Here is a 9,158-nt window from a genome sequence, read left to right as displayed (position 1 = left end):
GTTATCTTTGCAAGTCTCTTTGAATTATCAGTTTGATTTGGCCTACTAGATTGATCTTTCTTGCAATGGGAGAAGTGCTTAGCTTTGGGTTCAATCTTGCGGTGTCTTTTACCAGTGACAGTAGGGGCAGTAAGGCACGTATTGTATTGTTGCCATCGAGGATAACAAGATGGGGTTTTCATAATATTGCATGAGTCTATCCCTCTACATCATGTCATCTTGTTTAAGGCGTTACTCTGTTTTTAACTTAATACTCTAGATGCATGTTGGATAGCGGTCGATGAGTGGAGTAATAGTAGTAGATGCAGGCAGGAGTCGGTCTACTTGTCTCAGACGTGATGCCTATATACATGATCATACCTAGATATTCTCATAACTATGCTCAATTCTGTCAATTTCTCAACAGTAATTTGTTCACCCACCGTAGAATACTTATGGTCTCGAGAGAAGCCACTAGTGAAACCTATGGCCCCGGGTCTATCTTTATCATATTAATCTCCTACTACTTAGTTATTTCCTTTGCTTTTTCCTTTGCCTTTATTTTACTTTGCATCTTTATCACAAAAATACCAAAAATATTATCTTATCATATCTATCAGATCTCACTCTCGTAAGTGGCCGTGTAGGGATTGACAACCCCTATTCGCGTTGATTGCGAGGATTTATTTGTTTTGTGCAGGTACGAGGGATTCACGCGTAGCCTCCTACTGGATCGATACCTTGGTTCTAAAAAGCTGAGAGAAATACTTACGATACTTTGCTGCATCATCCCTTCCTCTTCGGGGAAAACCAACACAGTGCTCAAGAGGTAGCAAGAAGGATTTCTGGCGCCGTTGTCGGGGAGGTCTACGCAAAAGTCAACATACCAAGTACCCATCACATACCCTTATCTCCCGCATTACATTATTTGCCATTTGCCTCTCGTTTTCCTCTCCCCCACTTCACCCTTGTCGTTTTATTCGCCCTCTATCTCTCTATCCTCCCTCTCTTTCTCTATTTGCCTCTTTTTGCCCGCTTTTTTTGTTTGCTTGTGTGTTAGTTTGCTTGCTTGTCACGATGGCTCAAGATAATACTAAATTGTGTGACTTCACCAATACCAACAACAATGATTTTATTAGCACTCCGATTGCTCCTCTTACCGATGCTGAATCTTGTGAAATTAATACTGCTTTACTGAATATTGTCATGAAAGATCCTTTTTCCGGCCTTCCTATTGAAGATGCCGCTACCCATGTAAATAGCTTCGTTGATTTGTGTGATATGCAAAAGAAGAAAGATGTGGATAATGATATTGTTAAATTGAAGCTATTTCCTTTTTCGCTTAGAGATCGTGCTAAAGCTTGGTTTTCGTCTTTGCCTAAAAATAGTATTGATTCATGGAACAAGTGCAAAGATGCTTTTATCTCTAAGTATTTTCCTCCCGCTAAGATCATCTCTCTTAGAAACGATATTATGAATTTTAAGCAACTTGATCATAAACATGTTGCACAAGCTTGGGAGAGAATGAAACTAATGATACGTAATTACCCTACTCATGGTTTAAATTTGTGGATGATTATACAAAATTTCTATGCCGGATTGAATTTTGCTTCTAGAAATCTTTTAGATTCGGCCGCGGGAGGCACTTTTATGAAAATCACTTTAGGAGAAGTTACTAAACTCCTAGATAATATTATGGTTAATTATTCTCAATGGCATACTGAAAGATCTACTAATAAAAAGGTGCATGCGATAGAAGAAATTAATGTTTTGAGTGGAAAGATGGATGAACTTATGAAATTATTTGCTAATAAGAGTGTTTCTTCTGATCCTAATGATATGCCCTTGTCTATTTTGATTGAGAATAATAATGAATCTATGGATGTGAATTTTGTTGGTAGGAACAATTTTGGTAACAACGCGTATAGAGGAAATTTCAACCCTAGGCCTTATCCTAGTAATCCCTCTAATAATTATGGTAATTCCTACAACAATTCTTATGGAAATTATAATAAGATGCCCTCTGATTTTGAATCTAATATTAAATAATTTATTACTTCGCAAAAGAATTTTAATGCTTTCATGAGTGCAAAGAAAGAACCGCTAGGATGCGTGCTAAGAAAGATGCCTTTATAAGAGCGTGTTCTTCTAGTTCCTATGAAAATAAAGATGAAGATCTAAAAGTTATTGATGTGTCCCTTATTAAATATTTGTTTTGCAATATGAATCTTGATAATGATGAGACTGAATATGATCCACCTTTACCTAGAAGGCGTTCCAAGAATTCTGAATTTTTTAATCTTGATGCTAAAATTGATAAAAGTGAGATTGAAGAAATTAAAACCCTAGATGTTGCTAAACCCACTATTATGGATTTTAAGGAATTTAACTATGAAAATTGCTCTTTGATTGATTGTATTTCCTTGTTGCAATCAGTGCTAAATTCTCCTCACGCTTATAGTCAAAATAAAGCGTTTACTAAACATATTGTTGATGCCTTGATGCAATCTTATGAAGAAAAACTTGAATTGGAAGTTTCTATCCCTAGAAAACTTTATGATGAGTGGGAACCAACTATTAAAATTAAAATTAAAGATCATGAATGCTATGTTTTATGTGATTTGGGTGCTAGCGTTTCCACGATTCCAAAGACTTCGTGTGATTTGTTAGGTTTCAGTGATTTTGATGATTGCTCTCTAAACTTGCACCTTGCGGATTCCACTATTAAGAAACCTATGTGAAGAATTAATGATGTTCTTATTGTTGCAAATAGGAATTATGTATCCGTAGATTTTATTGTTCTTGACATAGATTGCAATCCTTCATGTCCTATTATTCTTGGTAGACCTTTCCTTAGAAAGATTGGTGCAATTATTGATATGAAGGAAGGAAATATTAGATTCCAATTTCCATTAAGGAAAGGCATGGAACACTTTCCTAGAAAGAAAATTAAATTACCTTATGAATCTATTATGAGATCCACTTATGGATTGCCTACCAAAGATGACAATACCTACATCTATCCTTACTTGTTATGCCTAGCTAGGGGCGTTAAACGATAGCGCTTATTGGGAGACAACCCAATTTTATTTTTATTCCTTGCTTTTTGCTCCTGTTTAGTAATAAATCATTTATCTAGCCTCTGTTTTGGTTGTGTTTTTTTGTTTAATTAGTGTTTGTGCCAAGTAGAACCGTGTGAAGACTTGGGGAAAGTCTTGTTACACTTGCTGTAAAAAACAGAAACTTTAGCGCTCACGAGAACTGCTGCCATTTTTATTTGAAGAGTGATATTTAGTTAATTATTTTTGCAGATTATTAATAGATAAATTCCTCACGTCCAGCAATTTATTTTAGAATTTTTGGGGTTCCATATCTTGCGCTAGCTACAGATTACTACAGACTGTTCTGTTTTTGACAGATTCTGTTTTTCGTGTGTTGTTTGCTTATTTTGATGAATCTATGGCTAGTAAAATAGTTTATAAACCATAGAGAAGTTGGAATAAAGTAGGTATAACACCAATATAAATAAAGAATGAGTTCATTACAGTACCTTGAAGTGGTCTTTTATTTTCTTTTGCTAACAGAACTCACGAAATTTTCTATTTTAAGTTTTGTGTTGTGAAGTTTTCAAGTTTTGGGTAAAGATTTGATGAATTATGGAACAAGGAGTGGCAAGAGCCTAAGCTTGGGGATTCCCATGGCACCCCCAAGATAATCTAAGGACACTTAAAAGCCAAAGCTTGGGGATGCCCCGGAAGGCATCCCCTCTTTCGCCTACTTCTATCGGTAACTTTACTTGGAGCTATATTTTAATTCACCACATGATATGTGTTTTGCTTGGAGCTTCTTGTATGATTTGAGTCTTTACTTTTTAGTTTACAACAATAATCCTTGCTGTACACACCTTTTGAGAGAGTCATACATGATTTGGAATTTGTTAGAATACTCTATGTGCTTCGCTTATATCTTTTGAGTTATGTAGTTTTGCTCTAGTACTTCACTTATATCTTTTAGAGCACGGTGGTGGATTTGTTTTATAGAAACTATTGATCTCTCATGCTTCACTTAGATTATTTTGAGAGTCTTAAAAAGCATGGTAATTTGCTTAAAATCCTAATATGCTTGGTATACAAGATTAATAATAAAATTTTCTTATGAGTGTGTTGAATACTATGAGAAGTTTGATACTTGATAATTGTTTTGAGATATAAAGATGGTGATATTAAAGTTGTGATAGTTGAGTAGTTGTGAATTTGAGAAATACTTGTGTTAAAGTTTGTGATTCCCGTAGCATGCACGTGTGGTGAACCGTTATGTGATAAAGTCGGAGCTTGATTTAATTTTTGATTGCCTTCCTTATGAGTGGCGGTCGGGGACGAGCGATGGTCTTTTCCTACCAATCTATCCGCCTAGGAGCATGCGCGTAATACTTTGCTTTGATAACTTGTAGATTTTTGCAATAAGTATATGAGTTCTTTGTGACTAATGTTGAGTCCATGGATTATACGCACTCTCACCCTTCTACCATTGCTAGCCTCTCTAATACCGTGCACCTTTCGCCGGTATCATACACCCACCATATACCTTCCTCAAAACAGCCACCATACCTACCTATTATGGCATTTCCATAGCCATTCCGAGATATATTGCCATGCAACTTTCCACCGTTCCGCTTCATCATTGTCATATTGCTTAGCATGATCATGTAGTTGCCATCGTATTTGTGGCAAAGCCACCATTCATAATTCTTTCATACATGTCACTCTTGATTCATTGCATATCCCGGTACACCGCCGGAGGCATTCATATAGAGTCATATTTTGTTCTAAGTATCGAGTTGTAATTGTTGAATTGTAAGAAAAATAAAAGTGTGATGATCATCATTATTAGAGCATTGTCCCAGTGAGGAAAGGATGATGGAGACTATGATTCCCCCACAAGTCGGGATGAGACTCCGGACGAAAAAAAAGAAAAAGAAAAGAGGCCATAAAAAGGCCCAAATAAAAAAATGAGAGAAAAAGAGAGAAGGGACAATGTTACTATCCTTTTACCACACTTGTGCTTCAAAGTAGCACCATGATATTCATAGTAGAGAGTCTCTCATGTTATCACTTTCATATACTAGTGGGAATTTTTCATTATGGAACTTGGCTTGTATATTCCAATGATGGGCTTCCTTAAAATGCCCTAGGTCTTCATGAGCAAGCGAGTTGGATGCACACCCACTTAATTTCTTTTTGAGCTTTCATATACTTATATATAGCTCTAGTGCATCCATTGCATGGCAATCCCTACTCACTCACATTGATATCTATTGATGGGCATCTCCATAGCCCGTTGATACGTCTAGTTGATGTGAGACTATCTTCTCCCTTTTTATCTTCTCCACAACCACCATTCTATTCCACATATAATGCTATGTCTATGGCTCACGCTCATGTATTGCGTGAAGATTGAAAAAGTTAGAGAACACCAAAAGTATGAAACAATTGCTTGGCTTGTCATCGGGGCTGTGCATGATTTAAATATTTTGTGTGGTGAAGATGGAGCATAGCCAGACTATATGATTTTGTAAGGATAACTTTCTTTGGCCATGTTATTTTGAGAAGACATAATTGCTTTGTTAGTATACTTGAAGTATTATTATTTTTATGTCAATATTAAACTTTTGTCTTGAATCTTTCGGATTTGAATATTCATACCACAATTAAGAAGAATTACATTAAAATTATGCCAAGTAGCACTCCGCATCAAAAATTCTGTTTTTATCATTTACCTACTCGAGGACGAGCAGGAATTAAGCTTGGGGATGCTTGATACGTCTCCAACGTATCTATAATTTTTGATTGCTCCATGCTATATTATCTACTGTTTTGGACATTATTGGGCTTTATTATCCACTTTTATATTATTTTTAGGACTAAGCTATTAACCGGAGGCCCAACCAAGAATTGTTGTTTTTTGCCTGTTTTAGTGTTTCGAAGAAAAGGAATATCAAACGGAGTCCAAACGGAATGAAACCTTCGGGAACGTGATTTTCTCAACGAACAAGACCCAAGAGACTTGGACCCTACGTCAAGACACAAAAGAGGAGGCCACGAGGTAGGGGGCGCGCCTACCCCCCCCTCCCAGGCGCGCCCTCCACCCTCGTGGGCCCCCTGTTGCTCCACCGACGTACTCCTTCCTCTTATATATACATACGTACCCCTAAACGATCAGATACGGAGCCAAAAACCTAATTCCACTGCTACAACTTTCTGTATCCACGAGACCCATCTTGGGGTATGTTCCGGAGCTCCGCCGGAGGGGGCATCGATCACGGAGGGCTTCTACATCAACACCATAGCCCCTCCGATGAAGTGTGAGTAGTTTACCTCAGACCTACGGGTCCATAGTTATTAGCTAGATGGCTTCTTTCTCTCTTTTTGGATCTCAATACAATGTTCCCCCCTCTCTTGTGGAGAACTATTCGATACAATCTTCTTTTTGCGGTGTGTTTGTTGTGACCGACGAATTGTGGGTTTATGATCAAGTCTATCTATAAACAATATTTGAATCTCCTTTGAATTCTTTTATGTATGATTGGTTATCTTTGCAAGTCTCTTCGAATTATCAGTTTGGTTTGACCTACTAGATTGATCTTTCTTGCAATGGGAGAAGTGCTTAGTTTTGGGTTCAATCTTGCGGTGTCTTTTACCAGTGACAGTAGGGGCAGCAAGGCACGTATTGTATTGTTGTCATCGAGGATAACAAGATGGGGTTTTCATAATATTGCATGAGTCTATCCCTCTACTTCATGTCATCTTGCTTAAGGCGTTACTCTATTTTTAACTTAATACTCTAGATGCATGCTGGATAGCAGTCGATGAGTGGAGTAATAGTAGTAGATGCAGGCAGGAGTCGGTCTACTTGTCTCGGACATGATGCCTATATACATGATCATACCTAGATATTCTCATAACTATGCTCAATTATGTCAATTGCTTAACAGTAATTTGTTCACCCACCGTAGAATACTTATGCTCTCGAGAGAAGCCACTAGTGAAACCTATGGCCCCCGGGTCTATCTTTATCATATTAATCTCCTACTACTTAGTTATTTCCTTTGCTTTTTTCCTTTGTCTTTATTTTACTTTGCATCTTTATCACAAAAATACCAAAAAAATTATCTTATCATATCTATCCGATCTCACTCTCATAAGTGGCCGTGTAGGGATTGACAACCCCTATTCGCGTTGGTTGCGAGGTTTATTTGTTTTGTGCAGGTACGAGGAACTCACGCGTAGCCTCCTACTGGATTGATACCTTGGTTCTCAAAAACTGAGGGAAATACTTACGCTACTTTGCTGCATCATCCCTTCCTCTTCGGGGAAAACCAACGCAGTGCTCAAGAGGTAGCACTTTATCTAGTATTTCTGTCAATAAAATCATTTGGTAAATTGCTCGTATTTCCAACATATATTACCTAATATTTCCTGGACAAAATGTATGTTATGTTAAGAATGATAACTATGCCCTCTATGTTGGTGCTCAAGGAAGGTAATGACACAACATAAAAGTAAATGGGTAGGTCATTTTTCCAGAGGAAAGCAGGGATTGCCGTGTGCTTTATTTTTGTTAGTGGCAAACTTTTGATGCCTTATTCGAGAGTTGCTTTCAAAATTTGAAGGAACATAAAGACATGTCTATTCTCGTTCTCTATATAGTGGCCACTTGACGCTTTGCACTTTGAATTTATTTGATTCCCTTTCTTTATGCAATAGTTGGATATATTTTATTTGCTTATTTACATCCATTACAAAGAAAATAGAAAACTAATTACTTCCTTCTTTAAGAACTTGAACAACGAAAGATTTTTGGGCGTGGCGATGATAATTAACTTTGAATGACCTTCCTCAGTCATGACTGATAGGTATGGTGGACTCTTATGAAAATCTCGACTCAAGGATTAGGATGCACAAGCAGAATTCATGCTTATTACATGCAAAGGCTAGTAATAGATCGAGAAGCAGCCAACTAGAGAGCATAGCGATCATAATCATGCATTCTGAATATGTAAGCATTAAGCGGCAACATAAACATGATAATACATTCTAAAGTCATAACACATTCATGCTGAATTGATATCTATCAATTATGTGTGAACATGTGCCAAGTTAAGCCACCTGATTGCTTCAGAAGAGAAATATCATGGTAACATACCATATTATGTCACACAATTTAATGCATGTTAACATCCAAGATAACTCATTATATACTCCTAGTTAATTGAACTCAATATGAGGAAGCATGAATCATCAAACTCTCGTTATGCACCAGATGACTATCATACAACACCATAAAGCAATCACGCAGATAAACATATGTACATAAACAAAGCAAAGCATGATCATACCAGCTTTCTCTGCCGCCGCCACTTCATTAAGTATTCGTCATTATTGCCTTTTCACTTGCACAACTTGAATAACATGAATAATCATAATAATATAGTGCAATTGTCGCCCTGGACTGAAGCTGAAAACTGCTATACAAAAAAAAGGCAAAGAAATATTTTCGTGTTTTCATTGGTTCAAAGGATAAAGCAACAAGAGCTAAGCAGAAACCTTTTTCAAGATTTCCTCTTTTTGAAGCACTTGAGTTTCCAATACCTCCAGCTCCAGGACCTGAAGCAGTATGGCTTGGCTAGGGAAGTGATAATAGTAGCAGAGTCTGAGCTTTGCTTTGAGATGAGAGAGGGCTGGGTAGTCTAGCTCGAAATGGTCTGAAAATTAGTGGCCAGAATTTGGAAGAGCGAATTAGAGACAATTCGAAAGTTTTCACACAAGACAAACTTTCTCAAGCAACCAAGTCCAGCCATGGGATGGAAGGCACAACCTTTGACGCTTAAATCACTAATGGACTTTTCACTTCTATTGAATAAAATTGAGTTCAATTCAGACCCCGTATTTTCGTTTTCTCACTGAAGGCGAGGTTCAGGCCCAGTGTTTTTTTCTGACTGAAGGTGAGATTGGGGCGGCATCTCCATGTGGTTTTCTGGCCGAAGGGCAAACTAGAGTGAGTTCATCATTTAAACAGCAAGGGCGAAGTTCAACTGATGAAGTAAGTATTCCATGTATATGTTTGGCCTTGAGATAGTATGGTAGTATGTCTGAATGCACAACAACATCAGTATGATATTT

This window comes from Triticum aestivum, chromosome 2A (assembly GCF_018294505.1).
Source record: "Triticum aestivum cultivar Chinese Spring chromosome 2A, IWGSC CS RefSeq v2.1, whole genome shotgun sequence".
Lineage (NCBI taxonomy): Eukaryota > Viridiplantae > Streptophyta > Magnoliopsida > Poales > Poaceae > Triticum > Triticum aestivum.
This window is presented reverse-complemented; position numbering follows the sequence as displayed.